This window comes from Dendrobates tinctorius, unplaced genomic scaffold, assembly GCF_039654945.1.
Source record: "Dendrobates tinctorius isolate UK_male_01 unplaced genomic scaffold, ASM3965494v1 ptg000127l, whole genome shotgun sequence".
In the NCBI taxonomy this organism is placed as follows: domain Eukaryota; kingdom Metazoa; phylum Chordata; class Amphibia; order Anura; family Dendrobatidae; genus Dendrobates; species Dendrobates tinctorius.
In genome coordinates, this window is record NW_027361795.1 from 1,270,908 (window position 1) to 1,296,407 (window position 25,500).

The 25,500-nt window shown below is 48.0% G+C and overlaps 1 long non-coding RNA gene across 1 annotated transcript; it reads left to right on the forward strand.

Moving 5' to 3' along the window:
• Positions 1–11,128: 11,128 nt before the first annotated feature.
• On the forward strand, positions 11,129–14,011 carry LOC141047481 (uncharacterized). Its single transcript, XR_012219812.1, has 3 exons — positions 11,129–11,196; positions 13,556–13,621; positions 13,870–14,011. It is a non-coding gene; the product is annotated as an uncharacterized lncRNA (long non-coding RNA).
• Positions 14,012–25,500: the final 11,489 nt, after the last annotated feature.

The following is a 25,500-nucleotide window of genomic DNA, read 5'->3' on the forward strand; positions in this document are numbered from 1 at the left end:
CGACAGAGCTCTTATCCCCGTTTTTCGGCGAGGTCTAGCAGAGCATGTGAAGGATGCTCTGTCCACTAGAGAGATCCCCTCCAGCTTGGAGGAGCTAATATCCGTCTCCTCACGTATTGATCTCCGTTTTTCGGAGCGCGGTATGGAGCGGGCTCACTCCAAGCTTAGAGCTGTCTCGGCTCCTAAATTTTTTGAACCTCCTGAGCTGGATGTTATACCCCCTGAGCCCATGGAGGTGTCTCGTGCCAATCTTAACACAGACTCAGACCAGGAATCCATTTGCGGCTGTCCCCATGTATGTGCGGTTTCTCCAGAAGCCAGCTCCCCGCAATGGTCAGAGTCTGAACCGGACATCGAGACCTTCGTCACTCCTCATCTTAGGGCTCAAGTTCTCTCATGGGCGCATGCCTCCCATGCGCCTCATCATCGAGGCTACTTGCAAATCTCGAAGCTCTTGGCCGGAGCATAGTGGTGGCCCCATAGAGCTCGGGATATTAGAAAATCTATCCAGACTTGCACTTTATGTGCCCAGGTCAACCTTCCTAAGCGGAGAATGGTGACGGTCGCTGATTTGCGGCGGCGTTCAGTTACATCGCCTGCTCCTGCCATCTCCCAGGTGTCTCTTTTGAAACCTGATGACCTTGCTTCCACTGATGCCTTCCAGGTGTCCTGCTTTACTGTAACACCTACGAGGACACCAAACTCGCCTACGCTTGAGTTTGAGCCCAGGTTGATGGTCCGGAAGGCTCAGGGAGGAGGGGGCCCTAGGAGAGGGGGTAATGTTAGGAGTCTGATTTCATCCTCTCCTATGATGAAATCTAGACCCTTGCATTCTGCAGTCTCCTGCGTTTCATCTGCGGTAGAGGAGATTGCAGAGGAGAGTGCCTTGCGGCTACTCTCTCTAGAAGCTAAGTCCTCTGTTCCCTCCACTGAGCATGCTCATGGGACGAGCTCCCATTGGAGTTCGGGAGTCACGTGCTCAGGTCCTGTGTCGAATCCTATTGGCTCCTCCTGGAGCCTTGGAGATTTCCGGAAGGTCCCGTTTGGTTTGAAAATAGTGTATGGCTGTTCTGCCATGCGCTAGTATTTCATACTTGCTGCTGTATGTATGGTGATGGATGCTTGGACTGGTGACTGACTTATTAAGAAACCCCTTCCCTCTGATAATACGATTGTGTGAGTGTTTGGGTTCAGCCAGTAGCAGCGCTTGCGCCAGCGCGCTTACTCTCCATCTACCTCAGCAGCTAGCGTCCTGCATCGCGCTTGCGATATAGCGGTGACATCTCTGCGGCACAGGTTTCGCCGCGCTGCGCTTGCAGTCTTGGCGGGCGTTCGCAATTGCAACGCCATGCACCTTATTTAACGGTAGGTCCAGAAGTAGTCCTGTTGTTTAAGGCTACTTCTGTGACTTCTAATAACGTGTCTGTATCGCTGATAGTCTGTGACCCTGAACAGACTCAGTGCTTAATTTATACTTAATGCCTGCAGCTCTGTGCAAATAACAGAGCTTGCTCCAGTGCACAGTGGTGCAGTTTAACCCTGTGCACAATACCGTCATAGTGCTCTGCCTCTTCTAGAAGCGGTTTTTCCATCCACCGCACGGTGGACCCCGAGTGGCGAAGGCACTTTATTTGTATTTGTTATTTAGTGTCTTCCGCCACTCCTAACATAATACTAGCGCCAGGGTCTGGCTAGAGATGGCAGATCAGCAGCAACTAGTGCAGTGTGTGTGATAGCTCAAGGCTCGTTTGGCCACCCTTGAGAGGTCTCTCGCAGCTGCGCAGGCCACAGACGCTGCTGTTCAGGCACTCACAGATGCGGTAGGGCGCATGTCCATGTCCTCCCTTGTGCCAACAGTTTCCCGCCTCCCGTTGCCCGAAAAAATCTCTGGGGATGGCGCCTCCTGCAGGGGTTTCATCAGCCAGTGCTCTATACACCTCGAGCTGCTGGCTGCGCAATTACCTACAGAGCAGGCTAAGGTGGCCTTTATTATCTCCCTACTGTCGGGCAAGGCCTTGGAATGGGCTACGCCTTTATGGGAACGTGGTGACCTCAAGATTCGGACCGCTGCCAACTTGCTAACAGCCATCAAGCAAGTATTTCTCGGCCCACGGGTCACGCACGATACGTCTCTGCAACTTCTCGCTCTTACCCAGGGGTCACTCTCGGTTAGCCGGTATGCCGTCCGTTTTCGGACACTGGCGTCCGAGTTGGAATGGTCCGACAGAGCTCTTATCCCCGTTTTTCGGCGAGGTCTAGCAGAGCACGTGAAGGATGCTCTGTCCACTAGAGAGATCCCCACCAGCTTGGAGGAGCTAATATCCGTCTCCTCACGTATTGATCTCCGTTTTTCGGAGCGCGGTATGGAGCGGGCTCACTCCAAGCTTAGAGCTGTCTCGGCTCCTAAATTTTTTGAACCTCCTGAGCTGTCTGAGCCGGATGTTATACCCCCTGAGCCCATGGAGGTGTCTCGTGCCAATCTTAACACAGACTCAGACCAGGAATCCATTTGCGGCTGTCCCCATGTATGTGCGGTTTCTCCGGAAGCCAGCTCCCCGCAATGGTCAGAGTCTGAACCGGACATTGAGACCTTCGTCACTCCTCATCTTAGGGCTCAAGTTCTCTCATGGGCGCAGGCCTCCCATGCGCCTCATCATCGAGGCTACTTGCAAATCTCGAAGCTCTTGGCCGGAGCATATTGGTGGCCCCATAGAGCTCGGGATATTAGAAAATCTATCCAGACTTGCACTTTATGTGCCCAGGTCAACCTTCCTAAGCGGAGAATGGTGACGGTCGCTGATTTGCGGCGCGTTCAGTTACATCGCCTGCTCCTGCCATCTCCCAGGTGTCTCTTTTGAAACCTGATGACCTTGCTTCCACTGATGCCTTCCAGGTGTCCTGCTTTACTGTAACACCTACGAGGACACCAAACTCGCCTTCGCTTGAGTTTGAGCCCAGGTTGATGGTCCGGAAGGCTCAGGGAGGAGGGGGCCCTAGGAGGGGGGGTAATGTTAGGAGTCTGATTTCATCCTCTCCTATGATGAAATCTAGACCCTTGCATTCTGCAGTCTCCTGCGTTTCATCTGCGGTAGAGGAGATTGCAGAGGAGAGTGCCTTGCGGCTACTCTCTCTAGAAGCTAAGTCCTCTGTTCCCTCCACTGAGCATGCTCATGGGACGAGCTCCCATTGGAGTTCGGGAGTCACGTGCTCAGGTCCTGTGTCGAATCCTATTGGCTCCTCCTGGAGCCTTGGAGATTTCCGGAAGGTCCCGTTTGGTTTGAAAATAGTGTATGGCTGTTCTGCCATGCGCTAGTATTTCATACTTGCTGCTGTATGTATGGTGATGGATGCTTGGACTGGTGACTGACTTATTAAGAAACCCCTTCCCTCTGATAATACGATTGTGTGAGTGTTTGTGTTCAGCCAGTAGCAGCGCTTGCGCCAGCGCGCTTACTCTCCATCTACCTCAGCAGCTAGCGTCCTGCATCGCGCTTGCGATATAGCGGTGACTTCTCTGCGGCACAGGTTTCGCCGCGCTGCGCTTGCAGTCTTGGCGGGCGTTCGCAGTTGCGACGTCACGCACCTTATTTAACGGTAGGTCCAGAAGGAGTAGTCCTGTTGTTTAAGGCTACTTCTGTGACTTCTAATACCGTGTCTGTATTGCTGATAGTCTGTGACCCTGAACAGACTCAGCGCTTAATTTATACTTAATGCCTGCAGCTCTGTGCAAATAACAGAGCTTGCTCCAGTGCACAGTGGTGCAGTTTAACCCTGTGCACAATACCGCCATAGTGCTCTGCCTCTTCTAGCAGCGGTTTTTCCATCCGCCGCACGGTGGACCCCGAGTGGCGAAGGCACTTTATTTGTATTTTTTATTTAGTGTCTTCCGCCACTCCTAACAACTACTATGTTGTGTGGGAAGCAGGTGTTGGAGTGTGGTCAGGTGTCTCCACCTTACCTGGATGGTGGGGTACCACACCTCAGGAGGAGGTGCAGTACCTCTGTGGCGACTGAACCCTCAGGGGCGCCACAGAGACGCTGTATTTTTTTTTTCTTGAGGGTGGTGAATACATAAAGTTTTTTAAAGTTTTTTAAATCCCCCTTAACAAAAATTGCTTAACCCCAAAAATGTAGCTCACAATGTATGTAAATGCACAGAAACTAATTTGCTGAAAAAGCCAGTAGTATTGTTGTCATGCCAGCGATTAAATCTAACTAGTTGTAAAACCTTAACATTTTTTGTACTTTTTAAATTTATTTTATTTTTTTTATCTAAACTATTTACTTTTTCAGCAACTGCCTAACCAAAAAAATCTAGTTCACACTACACTTTGTGTCCAATTATTAGGCTAGTGGATATTTTGACCATATCATCATTTTTCTGCAGACTTTACAATTCCAAACTTTAAGGCTGCGTGCACACGGTACGGATTCCGCTGCGTTTCCGCAGCGGTTTTGGCCGCTGCGGACCGGCAGCAGTTTTAGCTGTGGTGTACAGTACCATTCAGATGAATAGTATAAAAAAACCGCTGTGTAGACGTAGCGGAAAAATCCGCGCGGATTTGCTGCGGCTTTGAAACCGCAGAAAGAAGTGACATGTCAATTCTTTCTGCGGAAACCGCTGCGGGTTCCTATCTCCACCATTGTGGAGATAGTGAATCCGCAGGACCAAACCGCAGGCAAAACCGCAGATAATCCGCAGGTCTTTTGACCTGCGGTTTTTGCAAAATCCCTGCGGATTAATCCGCAGCGGATTCCGCAGCGTCTGCACGTACCCTAACTCAAAGGGTACCGTCACACATAGCGACTCACCAGTGATCCCGACAACGATATCAGCGTGTCAGGATCGCTGGTGAGTCGCTACATGATCGCTGGTGAGTAGAGTCTCCGCAATAAAGTTACACACATACACTCACTGGCCACTTTATTAGGTACACCTGTCCAACTGTGTGTTAAGACTTAATTTCTAATCAGCCAATCACATGGCGGCAACTCAGTGCATTTAGGCATGTAGACATGGTCAAGACAAACTCCTGCAGTTCAAACCGAGCATCAGTATGGGGAAGAAAGGTGATTTGAATGCCTTTGAACGTGGCATGATTGTTGGTGCCAGAAGGGCTGGTCTGAGAATTTCAGAAACTGCTGATCTACTGGGATTTTCACGCACAACCTTCTCTAGGGTTTACAGAGAATGGTCCGAAAAAGAAAAAAAATCCAGTGAGCGGCAGTTCTGTGGCCGGAAATGCCATGTTGATGCCAGAGGTCAGAGGAGAATGGGCAGACTGGTTCGAGCTGATAGAAAGGCAACAGTGACTCAAATTGCCACCCGTTACAACCAAGGTAGGCAGAAGAGCATCTCTGAACGCACAGTGCGTCGAACTTTGAGGCAGATGGGCTACAGCAGCAGAAGACCACACTGGGTACCACTCCTCTCAGCTAAGAACAGGAAACTGAGGCTACAATTTGCACAAGCTCATCGAAATTGGACAGTAGAAGATTGGAAAAACGTTGCCTGGTCTGATGAGTCTCGATTTCTGCTGCGACATTCGGATGGTAGGGTCAGAATTTGGCGTAAACAACATGAAAGCATGGATCCATCCTGCCTTGTATCAACGGTTCAGGCTGGTGGTGGTGGTGTCATGGTGTGGGGAATTTTTTCTGGGCACTCTTTGGGCCCCTTGGTACCAATTGAGCATCGTTGCAACGCCACAGCCTACCTGAGTATTGTTGCTGACCATGTCCATCCCTTTATGACCACAATGTACCCAACATCTGATGGCTACTTTCAGCAGGATAATGCGCCATGTCATAAAGCTCGAATCATCTCAGATTGGTTTCTTGAACATGACAATGAGTTTACTGTACTCAAATGGCCTCCTCAGTCACCAGATCTCAATCCAATAGAGCATCTTTGGGATGTGGTGGAACGGGAGATTCGCATCAGGGATGTGCAGCCGACAAATCTGCGCCAACTGTGTGATGCCATCATGTCAATATGGTCCAAAATCTCTGAGGAATGCTTCCAGCACCTTGTTGAATCTCTGCCACGAAGAATTGAGGCAGTTCTGAAGGCAAAAGGGGGTCCAACCCCTTACTAGCATGGTGTACCTAATAAAGTGGCCAGTGAGTGTATATATATATATATAGCAGCTGCATATAGTCAGATAACTTTATCCGTAGGCTTCCTAAGCCTCAGTTCTTCTTACCAGAGCTATATGTTTTTATTTCAGGTGCTCTGGATATGATGTAATGATTGCATGGGCCAGTGAAGGGTCCCTGCCGTAAGTAATTGGGGTCATCATGGTACACGACTTTCAGTGTTTGAAATCCTCAGTTATTTTTCACTATGAGACGTAAATACAATCAGAGGTGTAACTAGAACATCTTGGGTCCTAATACAAAATATGTAACAGGGCTCCTCAACCAGAGCTGCGGAAGTCGGAGGTGGATTTGTGGAGTCGGTATAAAATGGACAGACTCCTCAAATATATAATAAAATGGGTACAGTTTTTCATAAGAATTTATTAAAATTATGAAATGTTCTATAAATGTCTGTTCTGTTCCTGATCTAAGGATCTCAGCTTTAGTTGAGATGAATCTGTTCTGCACTTTATGCACATGCTCAGTAGTGAGGCAGGGCTGTGGAGTCGAATTCGTTGTCAAGAGTCAGGGAAATTGAGAAGTCAGAGTCGGAGGTTTGGGTTACTGACTGCACAGCCCTGCCCTCAACTACCATAAACCATTTGTAACAGTGCTGAATATATATGTGGCAGATGAGGGTGCCCCAATGCTACTGCTACCTCTGCTCTCCCTGTACCTATATGTAAATGTTCATCTGACCCCAGCCTCCGCGCACTTGTCCAAATCCTACTTAAACAAGTAAAAATAGATGACACCATCGGATGCCATAAAACTTTCTTTCCTAATTACCCTATTTAGATAGGCCCCTGAATGCTACCATTTGTCATTGCAATTATTAACGAGACACACTATATAGATGATGGTTTCTGTAGGTTTCTTAAGTATCACTGTAACCAAAGCTGCAATTTTTTATAGGCCAATGAGACTCCGAAAAACAGCCTGGGCGAGCGTAGAATCGGTCAAGTAAGTTACTAGTACCTCCATTGCTGCATAGACCAGGACTGGAAATCGTGGAAAAAATGAATAAATATTTATTTCATCTGTATGAGAAGCTAACTTTAAAAGAATTTATAACACTTTTTTTGTTCAGAAAAGAGGCAGAATAGTATCAAGTTTCAAGGGTTAATCCATAGCTTATTTAATGCCCTCCTGTGTCATAACACATTGGGATCCTGTACACAATTATTACCCCACACCACACACTTGGTTGTCATAAGGGGGTCCCTATATGCCAGTTGATCAGAAAGGAGGTAGAAGAGAAGGACATAAAAGAGACAATAAATGAAAAATGGCTACTGAATTCAATGTCTCTGTGCCTGTTTCCTGTTAGTATCACTATGTTCAGTGCCCACTGGATGCCAATTTCCAATGTATTGCTTCTATAGCATCCAAAGAGCACATAAGAAAACTAAAAAATGAACAATGAGTGGCAAATGGGCACTACGGAGGCGCTGAACTTGGTACTATTTTGCCATTTATTGCATCTTTAAATATGTCATTTATTTCTAGTCAGTGCCAAAGTGCCCCCACTTAAACTGTGCATCTGGACCTTCTTTTTTTACTGTGTGCCTAAAACTAACAGGCAGGTAGGTTCTACATACCTGTCTGTTGTGCCCAGCCCCAATCTCCACCGGCAAAGAGCTGCCTTAGAGCGTCGACGTCAACTTCTTTTCCATTCTGCTCTGTCAATGGGGCTTAACTGCTGACATCATGCTGATTGACAGCTGAAACCCTAACTGCAGAAAGCTGGCTGTCAATCAGCATGACACCAGCAGTCACACCCTATGAACAGTACAGCCCAGAAGAGGAAGAGCTGCTATGATGACATGAAGCTGCTGAATCGCTGGCGGGAGTGGTCAGTGACAGCTCTGTGCCGGCACAGGGTAGAACAGGCAGGTAGTTAGCAACTACTTTCTTGTTAGATTTTAAGCACACAGTAAAGAAAAACATCTTGCATTTACCCTATAATCATCAAACTCGCAATGACTGACTTATGTATTGTATTTGTGCAACCTCTCCGCCCCTCTTCCAGGAAAAGAGAAGGCTATTGCAGTGCTCTGTCTTATGGCCTGACTGCGGATACAGATCAAGAAAATAGAGGGGGAAGCCAACACTGCTTAAGGTTAGAACGCATGTCTAGCTGTATTCAAAAATGAGATATTTAGCAAAAAAATTGATCAATTCAATTGAGCCACCCCGCCGCGCCAAGGCAATCTCATATGGGGGGTCCTACTCTATATATTTTTAATAAATGCTGTGCCATTACGGCCTCCTAAATACATTTAGAGCATGACCACATCAAGTGCAATCTGTACCTGAACATTGCTGGATCGCTCCCATGAAGCCAGATGAAGCAAGTGCAGATGAAGGCCAACCAGGTCTGAACACAGACATGTCAGGAATGGCCTCCACACATTGCCTGACCAGCAAACATAGATGAAGGGCGATGTTGGTCCAGACACAACAGTGTGCATGTAATGAGGTCTTGCTTTTATACATTTAGGAGGCCGTATTTGGCACAGCGAACATAAAAAACGTAGAGTAGGACTCCCCATACGAGACTGCCTTGACGTGGCGGGGTAGCTCAAACAATTGATCAATTTTTTGCTAAATGTCTCATTTTTGAATGCAGATAGAAACCAATGTGTGTTTTCACACTTTATGTATTACGTTCTGACCACAAGCAGCGCTGGCTTCTCCCCCTCTTTTTTTTTTTGCGGATACAGATCAGTATGATGTCATCATTGACAATATTAATGTCTGGAAAATCCCTAAAATGGTTAATGCCCTTGAATGTAATAATGCCTCCATGGGCACCTTTAACAGTCCTAATGCCTAGTGCTCATACAACAATAATGCATAGGTACCCACTTAACAGTTAATAATGTCCCCTGAGTCCCCTCATGTACACCTCCCCTATACACAGTATTGTAGGCTCACAGCTACCCTATACACAATATAATGGGCCAACAGCTCCTCTATACACAATATTATGCCACCACAGCTCTCCCATACACAGTATGATGGACCCTCGACTCCACTATACACAGTATAATGAGCCCACAGCTCTCCTGTACACAGTATAATGGCACCGCAACTCCCCTGTACATGGTATGATGGGCCCACAGCACCCTTATACATATGTATGATGCCATCGCTACTCCGCCAAAACACAGTAGAATAACCCCCACTGTAACCCCCAAACTTTATAATGGCCCCCACAATAGGTCCAACAGTTTATAATGGCCATAACAGTAGCTTCACACTATATGAGTAACCATAAGTAGTCCCTATACATTAAAGGCTCCTACACTGTATGATGGCCCTTATAGTAGTCCCCAAACTGAGTAATGGCCCACACATTAGCTTTCACAGAGTATAATGGCACCCACACTGTATGATGGCCCCTTCAGTAGTCCCAACACTATATGATGGCCCCCAGAAGAGTCTCCAGACTTTGAGGGCTCCCACACTTTATGAAGGCCTCCACAGTAGTCCCCACACTGTGTGAGGTCACACCACAGTAATCTTTAAGCTTATAATGTCCCTCACATTAGCTCCCACATTGTATAATGGCCCCCGCACTTTATGTTGGACCCATCAGTAGTCCCCACACTTTGAGGGCACGCACACTGTATGAGGGTTTCCACATTAGCTTTCACTCTTTATAAAGGTCCCCACAGTAGTACCTACAATGTATGATGACACCCACATTATCTCCTGCACGGTATGATGACCCTGCATTAGCCCCCATACTATATGATGGCCCACACATAGGCCCCATGCTATATGATATTCCCCACATTAGCCACCATACTGTATAATGGCCTCCACATTAGCCCCACACTGTATGATAGCCCCACATTAAGCCCCATACTATATCATGGCTCCAAAACGAGCCCCAATATTGTATGATGGCCTTCCATATTAGCTCCCATGTTGTATAATGACCCCCACACTTTGAGAGCCCACATGGTAACCCCTACAAGTATTAGGGCCCCCCTTCCCACTGTATTCAGGTCCCCTCTATGCTGTATGATGCCCCCACAGTCATATCAAAAGTTTTAGGCAAAATTAAAAAAACATCATATATTCACCAAATCCAAGATCCAGCAGATCAAGGCGTTGTATCTCAGCGCACCGGTGCACGCACAGGACGTTAGAGTCCCCTAGGCTACTGCGTAATCCTACCGTACTGTAAACCGCAGGCCTATAGAGACATGAAAGATCATGTTTCCCTGCTCTACCACAAAGCTTATCTGTATGGGTGTGTGCGCATGCTGATTCGTTAAGAGTACTGGTAACTCCATGTGCGACCTCTGATTGTGGGACCTGGGGCAACCACCCCCTCTGCCCCACCGGTAGTTACACTACTGAGTATGGATGAAGAGAAAGTAGAAGTGAACACTGATAATAAAGTGATAGTGATGAGAGTAAGATGGCAATGAGGAGAATATCAGGCTGTACATAGAGAGATAGTGAGATATACAGATATTATTGGCTGCATATGATTGTAGAAGTTTAATAGAAACTGATGACTGACTTGTTTTGGGTACAGGTTGAAGAAGATTTAGGCTGGGCTTTGGGTCACACATGGCAGACAGGGAGGCCTCCAGTGGACCCCAAACTGCAATGGAAACCAATCAGCAATCCACAATCTTACTGCGTGGGGGCCGATGGCCAGACAGCTGCGTGTTAAATTCTCTTTCTATTCTGCTGTCAATCTTCACAGCAGCATTTGAAGTGTTAAATTAATGCGATCGGGGCTAGCTCCAATTTCATGAGTCACTGTTGGGTGCTAGCTATGTAACAGAGTCATCACCAGGACTGTGTAGAGTATACTCTGCTTTAGAGCCCGCTCCATACAGACAATGGGTTAATGATAAAGCATATCCTACCTCAGTCTTCATATAAACCTGTGTCCTGAGATGTAAAAGTAGATTACAGTATATATGATTTATATGACTTATTTTATGTGTCCAATAGTGTGGAAGAGTGGAGTGAGGATCGAGAAGAAGGAAAAGCCGTGGAGTGTGATAACTGTAGTGTGAGTAGGTAAGTGGAGAGTGGCGAGACCACAGGTATAACGGCTGATTATGTGCATGCAATATAGATGGAACCACATTATGTACTTATAGTTATGGCGCTCTGAGTCACTTGGTATAAAAGACGGCTGCATATACATAATGATAACTGACAGGGGAGCAAAAAACAAAAGACCAATGATGTCAGATCCTTTCTACATGTGTAGTTCAGTACCATCTATAGAGCTGTTACCTATTTCTATCCCTCCACTCTATGAGACTCCTCACAGGCATGTGAGATCATGGAGGGTCCTAGAGGTAATTAGGGCCTTTGCAGGTCCCCTCCAGCATCCAGCACTGATCAGTGCGGAGCAGAAGAGACTCATGCAGCTCTCTCCTGAACAGGTCTCTCTCCCCCACCTCTCAGGACAACTTGCTGTCCCCCGTCCTGTGCAGTCCCTATGGCTGACACCGCTGTAGTTCTGCCCCTGTAAAAGGGTCAATGAATGTCAATTGGTGAGAAAGGGGATAATGAACAGAGGGTCATACAGGGAGCAGTAATAATTTACTGTTCAAGATGCATTGTTTTTGGGGATGGATGGGTTTCCTCTCGGTTCTCCGGTTTCCTCCCACACTCTGAACACATACTGATAGGGAATTTAGATTGTGAGCCCCAATGGGGACAGCGATGATGATGTCTGTAAGTGCTGGGTAATAACTGTACCTTGTAGCACTAGAAATGAGCGGTTCGATCCACAGAAGATTAAGTTAAAGTTGAATTTCCTAAAATCGGCAGTTCCACTTTGGAACTTTGTGATTTGATTAGCAAGTGTCACAAAAATAAAATGCCTGGCCGCCGTTATAGTGACCTGTAAAGGGCTGGGAAATGGTAAAAAACCCAAAAACCTCATTGTCACCTCATCGCTCACTTATCCGGCCGCCCCCCGCTGCCTGCCATCCGGTTCTCAGGCCTTCTTTTTTTTCATCCATCGCATGCTTTATCTGCCTTTTCTTCACCATAGGCCAGGCATTACCAATTAACCCTTTAAATACTGCACCCCACCATGTATGCTCTTCAGCAGAGATCTAAAACTCGGCTGGGTATATGGCTACACAAAGAAAAAAACTGCACCCAACTGGCACAGAAGAGCAATAAAAAGGCAATAATAAATGGGAAGTGGGCCCTATGGAGGCGATGATTTGTCTGCCAGTTTGGCATTTATAGCCCCTTTAGTTATGCCATTTATTTCTATTCCATGCCTAAATGTCCCCATTAATCACCTGAAGCCCACGATGACTGACTTAGGCTTGTAGGTGTGCAGCCCTCTTTAGCCAGAGAAGGAGAGGCTGCTGTAGTGCTTTGTTTCCTGCCCTAACTCCTACTGCCTGCGGACACAGACCAGCGTGATGTCATTATTGCGCTGACCTGTATCGCTATTTACTGCACAACACACAATGTTCTTAGGCTTAAAAGCGCCATCTGCTGGAGCTGTGCAGTACTGTGCGCTGTCCTGTAACATTCTGAATTTGGCAGAAAAATCTTACACATGTTAGCTTTGTAAAATAAAACACTATAGAGAACCCACCATGATTGTATTGTATGAACCCACTCTGAAACGCCCTATAAAAGAGCGATTAGAAGAATAGAATAATGAAAGTCTTGTTATCACTGGGTAGAGACTGAGGAGGAGAGGACATATGCAAATATCTGGCTATCAGACACTTATTGGGGGCTTATGGACTTGGGGGTCCCCTACACCAGGGCTATAGCCCCTGGTCTTGTCTCACCAGTGCTACTGCTCCAATGTGGCCATGGGACACTGAGAACAGGAGACCAATGCCAGTGTGAGACATGTAACGACTGACCGTCTGCTGTCCTGATCTACGTGAATCACATTGGTAACCCCCCCTTTTATTTAAAATAAGCTCTGGAGGCAGATTCTCCAGGAGATCTCTGTCCGGCCCATAGATTTTAACAACTAATTTAAATATTAAGAAAAATGTGGATTCCTCTGGAATAAGACGTCAGGTCGCAGATATGAAAGTATCATTTTATTCATCTTCCTATGACCTACATGCCCTTATAGATGGCCTAGGAGGGTTTCTCCTACTGACAAGTTCAATTTAAGTCACTTAGGAGACAATCTATATAGATGATATTTTCTGATATTTCCTACGTATCTCAGCATGGGCCAACACAGCGCTAATGCAGTAGTAAAAAAGAGCAAATATGGCGGCATTTACTGTAATGGAACCTCGGACTTCTAAACGCTGACATTATACAGTGACATAAGCACCGGACAGTACACAGGACAATATCGCTGTATATCTCCTCAGAATTATATTGTGAACTGTCTGTATCTCAATTTGTTTGTTTGGATTTTTTTAAGACACAATGGTGAATGGTGGATCCCTAAATGCTTCCGAAAAACGAGCAGGAGCAAAGTCACATCCATGTAGGTACTTTAACCTCTTCCGTTATGTCTTAATTGTTGTGTTCTAGATGCAAAAATATATAATGGTCCATCCTGCTAGTTACACAGACAGAAGATCTGTCCCCGCACAAGTGCATGTGAAAGTGACACCTACCTAGATCATGTAGTGACGTGTATCAGACGTGTCACATATTATGGTTATTGTCCGTATGGGACCAGGATTTGTTCCTGATTACTATTGGTATTTATTATTTCTTCTATTTCTCCAGCAGCAGAAGCGATAGTGAGGAGAAAGTGCGCCGTCCATCAGAGTAAGGAAAAGCGTCCCCCATTGTTGTATGTGACGTGTTGTGACACTGAGGCTCATAGTATCAGGGGTAGAGATACATTGTGTCTTCCCTTTATATTTTTATTCTATGTTGTATATTTTTAATGGAAGAAACCAATATGTAAATGTCTGTCTATACTTCCCATAGTATTTCCCTCTTCAGTTTCCGACTTCTAAACTCCCTAACCCTCTCCTCCTTTCTTCTCTATTAGGCTATGTGCACACGTTGCATATTTTTGTGCAGCGTTTTCTACTCAAAAACTGCATCTCCTGCCAGAAACCGCAGGGGGGTAGTTTTGCGGTTTTTATGCGGTTTTTGTGCGGCTTTTTGAATGCGGTTTTCAGTCACTTTTTCATGCCGTTTCTATGCTGATTTCATGCATTTTTTGTGCGGTTTTGCTTGCATTTTTCAGTCTGATTTGTCTGCCTTTTTTGTAAGCAATAAATAAAGAGAAGAAACTTCAAAAAAGAAAAAAAAATGTGATGTCATTTCCTAGTCCAACCTCTTCTCATCAATCTCCATTTTGGAATCTGCACACCTTCGTCATCATGAGCGGTAACCGTGAAAATGAGCGTAGTGAACAACGAACCACACAGCATGGCGAAGAACATGGTGAAACTAATGTATGGCTACGCAGGCCACAACGCCTCCAGTCTTTGGGAGTATTGCTCGATTATCTGAATCAGCAAAGACTCCAGGTAAGCAACACTATATGTAAAAATATTGTTTTTGAGTCCTCATAATACATAGTGAGATGGCTAGCCAGATCGCTGAAACATCACAGCTGTTGTGACGCAACAGCGACCTCTCCAGCAATCTTGCTACATGTGACGGATATGGGCGACCGCCCCCTGCTGGATATCGCTGATCGTGCTTGAATGTCCTGTCCATTTTTGGATCGCTGGTGTCCCGCTGGCCGCATGCATCGCTATGTTTGCTGCCAATGAGCGACTGCGATGGTGACGCAGAATTCAGGGCTGTAGGCGGGAGTCGTCATAATAGCTGCTGAGTGACAAGGTCCCAATGACCGCTGAGGTTGTTACGGCTCGCCGTATTGTTGCTGTGTAATTGAATAGATCTGCCTGTTTGACAGCTTACTAGCGACCATGTAGCGACGTACCAGACATCTTTAGGTCACATCGTTCTCGTGAGTGCTGGAGCACCGCTGAGTGTAACGGGACCTTAACCCATATTTTTTTATCTTACTTGCAGGCCAGAAAGAGAACCAGAAGAATGTGGGTCCACCCCATTGTGTCAGAACGTACAGGAAAGGGTCACTTTCGTGTGCTATACCAAGACTTGAGAAGGTAAGTTAACCATATGTGAAGAGATTTCGTTATGTAAAAAGTTTGTCAGTAAGAAATCTGTATCTGATGTTACTATTTTTTTACAGATATCCCGGGAAGTTTGTGTCCTTTTGCCGGCTCACCATCCCGGCATCTGACCGGCTTCTGAGCATAATGGGAGAAGAGCTTACGTAAATGGACACAGTGATGAGGAAGTCCATCTCTGCTGAGGAAAGGCTGCTCCTCACCTTGCGGTAAGTGTATTGTTTCATTTTTGGCTTTTTTTTTGCATCATAAGGCCTTTTCACCTGTCACTGTCTCTGGTACATGTGGTCACACTTTTCACATGTCCTGGAGACACTGCCACACGTACACCCAATTCAATGATTGGGTCTATCCACATGTCAGTGTGGTGTCATGGAACGTGTGTACGTGTGCCTTGTTTTTGTGTTTTTTTTTAATGGGAGCACGGTCCACAAAACACACATGGATGTACTCTCTGTGACACAAATTTGGCGCTGCTAGAAAAGCGCAACAGTGCTGTTCCCTGGCGGCAGGTGCTGAAGATGCTCTCTCCCCAGCTCAGCTGCCAATTGGCGCAAACAGGTCATAATGAGAGACGTCTTTTGCACCTGCTGCGGCGAACCCATATTACTAGACTGGGCCCCCTCCATTTAAGTTCAACCAAAATGATTATTGGTATTGTTGGACTTGGGAGTTTATGACATCATTTCTGAATGTTGTACAAAACCATGAATGGCGGTGTCCGCATCTTATAGCGGCAATCATTTCTAATAATCTTTTTTTTTTCATTTTCAGATTTTTGGCCACAGGAGAGAGCTATACATCCCTACACCTCCAATTTAGAGTTCGTAAATCCACCATCTCTCAAATTGTGAGGTGCACATGTAACGTGATCTAGCAGAAGTTGCAGCCCATGGTGATGCCTTCCCCAACCGAGGAGACTTGGCTGCAGGTTGCAGCAGGCTTTCAGTCTGTGGCCAATTTCCCAAACTGCATAGGTGCAGATGATGGTAAACATATAAGAGTGCAGAAGCCACCACGATCAGGATCACGCTTCTTTAATTATAGGAAGTATTTTTCTGTGGTCCTGATGGCGGTGGCTGATGCACATTACAAATTTGTTGCCATCGACGTTGGTGCCTATGGTAGTACTGGGGATTCTCGGGTGTTGCAAACTTCACAGATTGGTCAGCAAATTCTTCGAGATGGCGGAACGCTCCCAGCCCCAAGAACTTTGCCGGGTTCCACACATCCAGTGCCCTTTGTGATGGTATCGGATGAGGCGTTTCCCTTAATGATCACCCAGCTGCGCCCATACCCACGGAGGGGACTGAATGCCCGGCGGAGGATTTTTAATTATCGGCTGAGTCGTGCACGCAGATATGTGGAATGCACCTTCGGGATCATGTGTAGTCAGTGGAGGATCTTTCTCACACCCATGCAGTTGGACACTGACACCGTTGACGCTGTGATTAAGGCATGCTGTGTACTCCACAACTATCCTCGTGAGTACAGCACTGACATAGATGTGGAGTACCAGCAGCCAGTAATTAATCCAATGACCAACGTCTGTCAGGGAAGGCCATCCAACAACGGTATGAATGTGAGAGAAGCCTTCACTGAATACTTCATGAGTCCTCAAGGCGCCGTGCACTGGCAATACTCCTGTGTCGGTGAAGAGCAGCCGCACCAGCAGAGGAGGGAAGAAGCTTTGCTTCTTGTAAATAATTTTTTAATGTCTCCAGTCACTGTATCCTCAGAATAGTTCCTTTCACCAAGCCCCCATAGCAGTAGTAGCTTGTATTCCTTCAGTGCAAGCCAGAGTGCCCCCAGATCAGTGTCAACCACAATGATGTCATCAGTTCCGTTATGTCATAATAGCACTTGTAATCTAGAATGCTGAGTGCTGTAATGCAGAGCATTAGTCAAGAAGGAGATCCTCGATGTAACCAGCACAGGTCATACACACCACAGTCACCGCTCCAGGTTAGTGTTGACATGTGACAATTTGGCAGATATAAACTACCCCGGTCAGCTTCCACGGCGCCCAACACAGGACCCCCTTCTTTCCACCTGGAGCCCATGACGCTGTCACCGGAAGACGCGAGATCCAGCTCAGAGAGACAAGACGCCATACCCCGTTCATACCAGTCATTGTAACGTACAGGGCACCTGATCTGTAAGACACTTGTCACTACCAATTGTAGCTTTGAATTATACTATTCACTTTAGCGTATAGTGTTATGGATTGCCGTAGTCTTTTGGATTTTGTTTTGATGGTGTACTGTGCAGTAGAATGGACCTGGCAATATGATTCTTCAGGTCACCATACTTACTGTCACAGTACTGCTGCTAGATTTCTTGCCGAAAGGTGCTCCTTCCCTATCCCTGTAGACGCCGGGGTCACGCACCTTGCAATGCTCTTGACTTAGCCTTATCTGTTCCTCCCCCACACACAGGGAGGGAGGCTGAAGTGTATAGGATTCCACTAACCAGAGAGACAAGGGAAGACTGACAGGGATCTATGAAAACTACAATCATACAAGATACACTCACCAAACAACAGAGTGGAACACAGGGGAGAGTAAGGGAGGTGAAACCTAATGGATGAGGATGAACATGCAAACAAACTCCACACAGAAATCACAAGAACAACTCTTGAAATGCCAACTCCAGACACCAAACAACTCCTCCAACTCCAATCCAGGCAGAATGAACTATCACTGGCAATTCCCAAATGCCAGTGGCAAGCATATATACCCTAGGGGAGTGTCCAACACAGAACAGCTGAGGCAATCCATGATGGAGATCTCCAGGAGATCAACTAAACTGATTAACCCTAGCAATGCCGGAGCAAAGAACACCTGCACTGTTTAGTATGATGGTGAAGCAGCTACCAGTGCAGGAGTTTGGGTAACCAGGAGCCGCTCTCCTCTGTCCCGGTATCCCTGTGACACTTACTTGTTATATTTTGATGGATGGTTACCAAATATATATATTTAATGTCTATTTTTGATGGGGGGAAAGGAAAGCGACTTGAATTTATTTACTGTATAAATAAATAATCTTTATTTTTATATAGCGCTAACATATTTTGCAGCGCTTTACAGTTTTGCACACATTATCATCACTGTCCCCAATGGGGCTCACAATCTAAATTCCCTATCAGTATGTCTTTGGAATGTGGGAGGAAACCGGAGTACCCAGAGGAAACCCACACAAACTCCTTACAGATGTTGTCCTTGGAACCCAGGACTCCAGCGCTACAAGGCTGCAGTGCTATCCACTGAGCCACCGTGCTGTATGTTTTATTAATTATATATCTAAAAAATGTTTAGTCTTTTTTATGCCTGCTAGGAAATTTGAACCTGCGATCATCTGACAGCTAGTTCTATATAATACCATACAGCCTTACTGCAGTATATAGCTAAGATCAATTCTTGTCTTCTCAGCAGTATGGACATCACAACCATAGAGGACTTTAGCAAGCTCCTTGCTGTCATGGCAGCCCATCTGCATCTTGCAATCAGAGATTAACAGAAGCGTTTAAGGGGTTAACAGCAGCAATTGGAACTGTAAGGCTATTATGTAATTGTTTTATAGTCATTGCTTTGTGGATTCACCATTTTATGAATAATTCTCTGCAGTTCTGCCTTTCTTAGTGGTTCAGCCAGTTAGAAGATCCGCTGGGTCACCAACACTTACCATGGGAGATGTAAATGATAAAATTCTTCTTGTCTCCACTAGATGGAGTGCTTATTGTATTCAAGTTGTATAAATCCATGAGTAGTGAGCGCCCCCTAGTGGCAGCTGCAGGCATCTAGGATGTTTCATTGCTTTGTAAAGAGAGGTAGAGATTTAGATATTCAAAAGTAGCTACATACAAAAGAGGAAGACCGCACCACTGCTATGGTCAGGGTCGGACTGGGATGCCTAGGGCCCACCAGGGGAATTGACTCTAGGGGCCCACCCTATGGCTGCCATAAATGGTTTTATTAAGTGTTCATTTTTTGGCCTCTCCCACTAAAACGTGTGCCTTTTAGCAAGCTGTACAGTGTGCAAAAGAGAACACTCTCAGCCTCCTATATAGCGTACAGACCGCACTCTCAGCCTCCTATATATTGTACAGACCGCACTCTCAGCCTCCTATATATCATACAGACCGCACTCTCAGCCTCCTATATATCGTACAGACCGCACTCTCAGCCTCCTATATATCATACAGACCGTACTCTCAGCCTCCTATATATCATACAGATCGCACTCTCAGCCTCCTATATATCATACAGACCGCACTCTCAGCCTCCTATATATCGCACAGACCGCACTCTCAGCCTCCTATATATCGTACAGACCGCGCTCTCAGCCTCCTATATATCGTACAGATCGCACTCTCAGCCTCCTATATATCGTACAGACCGCACTCTCAGCCTCCTATTTATCATACAGACCGCACTCTCAGCCTCCTATATATCATACAGATCACACTCTCAGCCTCCTATATATCATACAGACTGCACTCTCAGCCTCCTATATATCATACAGACTGCACTCTCAGCCTCCTATATATCGTACAGACCGCACTCTCAGCCTCCTATATATCGTACAGGCCGCACTTTCAGCCTCCTATATATCGTACAGGCCGCACTCTCAGCCTCCTAAATATCGTACAGGCCGCACTCTCAGCATCCTATTTATCATACAGACCGCACTCTCAGCCTCCTATATATCATACAGATCACACTCTCAGCCTCCTATATATCATACAGATCACACTCTCAGCCTCCTATATATCATACAGACCGCAATCTCAGCCTCCTATATATCATACAGACCGCACTCTCAGTCTCCTATATATCGTACAGACTGCACTCTCAGTCTCCTATATATCATACAGACCGCACTCTCAGCCTCCTATATATCGTACAGGCCGCACTCTCAGCCTCCTATACAGGGGAGGATTAAGGGTAGCCAGGGCCCGGGGCAGTTCAGACTCTGTGGGCCCCCCTCGTCACGTGACGGGGGTCACGAATCGTAGAGCCACACTCTACATAGAGAATAATGGGGCCTCCAGCACCGACCTCCACCCGCAGAGCCCCACTCCACATAGAGAATAATGGAGCCTCCAGCACCGACCTCCACCCGCAGAGCCGCACTCTACATAGAGAATAATGGGGCCTCCAGCACCGACCTCCACCCGCAGAGCCCCACTCCACATAGAGAATAATGGAGCCTCCAGCACCGACCTCCACCCGCAGAGCCACACTCCACATAGAGAATAATGGAGCCTCCAGCACCGACCTCCACCCGCAGAGCCCCACTCCACATAGAGAATAATGGAGCCTCCAGCACCGACCTCCACCCGCAGAGCCGCACTCCACATAGAGAATAATGGAGCCACCAGCACCTACCTCCACCCGCAGAGCCGCACTCCACAGAGAATGGAGCCTCCAGCACCGACCTCCACCTGCAGAGCCCCACTCTACATAGAGAATAATGGGGCCTCCAGCACCGACCTCCACCCGCAGAGCCCCACTCCACATAGAGAATAATGGAGCCTCCAGCACCGACCTCCACCCGCAGAGCCGCACTCCACATAGAGAATAATGGAGCCTCCAGCACCTATCTCCACCCGCAGAGCAGCACTCCACATAGAGAATAATGGAGCCTCCAGCACCGACCTCCACCCGCAGAGCCGCACTCCACATAGAGAATAATGGAGCCTCCAGCACCGACCTCCACCCGCAGAGCCGCACTCCACATAGAGAATAATGGGGCCTCCAGCACCGACCTCCACCCGCAGAGCCGCACTCCACATAGAGAATAATGGGGCCTCCAGCACCGACCTCCACCCGCAGAGCCGCACTCCACATAGAGAATAATGGGGCCTCCAGCACCGACCTCCACCCGCAGAGCCGCACTCCACATAGAGAATAATGGAGCCTCCAGCACCGACTTCCACCCGCAGAGCCGCACTCCACAGAGAATAATGGAGCCTCCAGCACCGACCTCCACCTGCAGAGCCGCACTCCACATAGAGAATAATGGAGCCTCCAGCACCGACCTCCACCCGCAGAGCCCCACTCCACATAGAGAATAATGGGGCCTCCAGCACTGACCTCCACCCGCAGAGCCGCACTCCACATGGAGAATAATGGAGCCTCCAGCACCTACCTCCACCCGCAGAGCCGCACTCCACATAGAGAATAATGGGGCCTCCAGCACCTACCTCCACCTGCAGAGCCGCACTCCACATAGAGAATAATGGAGCCTCCAGCACCGACCTCCACCCGCAGAGCCGCACTCCACATAGAGAATAATGGAGCCTCCAGCACCGACCTCCACCCGCAGAGCCGCACTCCACATAGAGAATAATGGGGCCTCCAGCACCGACCTCCACCCGCAGAGCCGCACTCCACATAGAGAATAATGGGGCCTCCAGCACCGACCTCCACCCGCAGAGCCGCACTCCACATAGAGAATAATGGAGCCTCCAGCACCGACTTCCACCCGCAGAGCCGCACTCCACAGAGAATAATGGAGCCTCCAGCACCGACCTCCACCTGCAGAGCCGCACTCCACATAGAGAATAATGGAGCCTCCAGCACCGACCTCCACCCGCAGAGCCCCACTCCACATAGAGAATAATGGGGCCTCCAGCACTGACCTCCACCCGCAGAGCCGCACTCCACATGGAGAATAATGGAGCCTCCAGCACCTACCTCCACCCGCAGAGCCGCACTCCACATAGAGAATAATGGGGCCTCCAGCACCTACCTCCACCCGCAGAGCCGCACTCCACATAGAGAATAATGGGGCCTCCAGCACCTACCTCCACCTGCAGAGCCGCACTCCACATAGAGAATAATGGAGCCTCCAGCACCGACCTCCACCCGCAGAGCCACACTCCACATAGAGAATAATGGGGCCTCCAGCACCTACCTCCACCCGCAGAGCCGCACTCCACATACATGGCTGCTCTCAGTGCTCTGTGCTGTGCGCACAGGACCTGTGATGAGGTCACAGGAGGGGAGGAGACAGGGGTCACATGATCGCAGGCCCTGACACCTTACCTCCTGTGATCTCATCACAAGCCTTTGCACGCTACCAGCAGCATCAGCGTTCACGCTACTTGTAGATGCTGCTGGTAGCAGAGCACATAATGCCGCCCCCACGGTCACTCACTTTTAGGTGGGGAGAAGATGGAGTGCCATTGCAGCAGCCAGCAGGAATGTGCTGGGGGCCCCCTTAGAAGCTCTTGTGGTGGGGGCCCCGGGGCTGAAGCCCCGCCTGCCCTGCCTATAATCCGGCCCTGCGCGGTGGCGGATTATAATGGGGCAATTTACTGGCCTGGGCTGTGGGCCCCTTAACCCCACTGGGCCCGGGGCAACTGCCCAAATTGACCTCATTATAATCCGCCACTGCTCCTATATATCGTACAGACTGCACTCTCAGCCTCCTATATATTGTACAGACTGCACTCAGCCTCCTATATATCGTACAGACCGCACTCTCAGCCTCCTATATATCGTACAGAACGCACTCTCACCCTCCTATATATCATACAGACTGCACTCTCAGCCTCCTATATATCGTACAGACTGCACTCAGCCTCCTATATATCGTACAGACCGTACTCTCAGACTCCTATATATCATACAGACCGCACTCTCAGCCTCCTATATATCGCACAGACCACACTCTCAGCCTCCTATATATCGCACAGACCACACTCTCAGCCTCCTATATATCATACAGACCGCACTCTCAGCCTCCTATATATCATACAGACTACACTCTCAGCCTCCTATATATCGCACAGACCACACTCTCAGACTCCTATATATCATACAGACCGCACTCTCAGCCTCCTATATATCGCACAGACCACACTCTCAGCCTCCTATATATCGCACAGACCACACTCTCAGCCTCCTATATATCATACAGACGGCACTCTTAGCCTCCTATATATCATACAGACCGCACTCTCACCCTCCTATATATCATACAGACTGTACTCTTGGCATCCTATAGCACATACAGACCGCACTCTCGGTCTCTTATAACAGATACTTTCTATAAGATGCTTAGAGTGTGGTATGTACAGTATATAGGATGCCGCTATTGCAGTATTTACCGCATATTGGCCTGGTATATGATACACAGGCTGTCGGCCTAGAATTAGGCCTCCTATGAGACATACAGACTGTCAGCCTCCTATTAGGCCTCCTATAAGACATACAGACTGTCGGCCTCTTAGATACTGTACAGACCGCACTCTCTGCCTATGTACGGCATACAGGAGGATGACAGTGCAGTCTGTATGGTCAGTATACAGGCCTCATATGACATATTAGTGTCACGATGACCCGTCCTGTGTGATGCGACCAGCAGGCCGGTAACTAAAACAACAGGAAGCGGCACGTGATACTGTCCTGTGTGACACGGCTCGCAGGCCAGTACTAAAATGACAAGACAAGGGGTAGGTAGAAAAACAGTTACAACGGTGGGCCCTGCGATAGGGAAAGAGGCGTGGAGACCTCCTGCACTCCCCTGAGACAGTGTCCCTAACGCTCCTAACGTTCCCTATGCCGGTTCTGCACCGGGCGCCACTCAGGATACCTGTCGCCCTAGCACACCCTACACCTATCCCGTGCTAGGGAGCTGGGTGGCGCAGGCACTGGCCCCACCGCTGTACTAATACACACGAAGGAAAAACACAAATAGGGAAACACAACATAGCTTTTCTCTGTTGTACTTACTCCTGGCAACAGAGTCCACCACCAGAATGCAGCTCTCTTCCCAAATCACTGCCACCAAGCTCTGTCAGTGCTATAAGGAAATCCCCTATGACTCCTTCCACACCAGGGGTAAGACAGTGCTGCAAGAAAAGTTCTCCAGCTCCTTCCTCCACCAAGGATGGTTGAAATGAACACTATCACCAACGCTGATTGCAACACCTGTGACTCATTTATAGCAGAGCCAGCAATCACACCTGCATTATGAACATGTGCACTTAACTAAAGAAACAGAGTGCAATGACGCTCACCACCACCGGGGCAAACTTAGAACAAACGACACCACAGTGCAATAATCCTAATGGTCACCGGAGGCAAAAACAACACTTAAGCACAGAAAAAAAGGTTACCTGTGCTTTTTATCAGTCATGATCCAGCATGGATCATGACAATTAGGCCATATAAGAGTGTGGTGTGTGTATCTTATATAGGAGGCACTGGCAGAGATTGTGATCTGTGTTGCTGCATCATAGTCCTCCATATAGTATAATACACTCCTCAGTCCTCCATACAGTATAATACACCGCCAGTCATCCATGTAGTACAATTCACTTCCCATAGTATAATACACCCCATAGATCTTCATATAGTATAATGTATTCCCCATAGTCCTCGATACAGTATAATGCAGCCACCCCACTTCCAGGCAGGATGGTGAGATACTATTGCACAGCATATGCGACCACCATGGCGTGGGGCCCCAGAAACCTATTTTTCCTCTCATTGGGGCCCCATCAGGGAGGATGCAGAGACAGCAAAGCAGCTCAACACGCCAGGCTAGCCAGTTCTACACAGGGCAGGCCGCAGGGCAGAAGTCAGACACAGGGAGCCCGGCAGAGAGCACACACACCACCACACAGCCGGGCCGGCACTGCAGCACAGTGGCAGTCGGCAGAGCAGAGCTGCCTGACTCTGAGGACTGGAGTCAGGAGTCCGGATCACGGAGTCAGACTGACAGGAGGAGGACACTGGACACAGACCCACTCTACTACTCTACTCACCGGACCGGAGGGCAGTACACACAGAGAAAGGCGAGCAGAGTAGGAGCGGGAGCAGCAGGGAGAGCAGAGCTCGGCGGCATCATCTTGCCTGTGTCTCACATGCTGCTACGCTATTAGCCAGCCAGCTACAGAGCCGGAAAGCAGTGCGCGGGGCATGTCACCACCCATCAAGAACAGCAACGTCATGCGGCAAGGTCCTGGGTGAGTCATCAGAGTCAGTGGAACCGGATCCAGAGCCAGCCAGGGACTCGCCGGGCGCTGCGTCAGAGCCTCAGAGGGGTACGCGCTATGGTATGTGCACCCGCATCCAGGGCCAGCTCCAGGTTTTCATGGGCCCCGGGCAAAAGAGTCTCAGTGGGTGCCTTTAACACACACCACAAATCATGATGCACAGATACGGATAAAGATTTCACTTCTTACATTACGTGGGTGATATCTATTGTAAATTATACAGTAGCT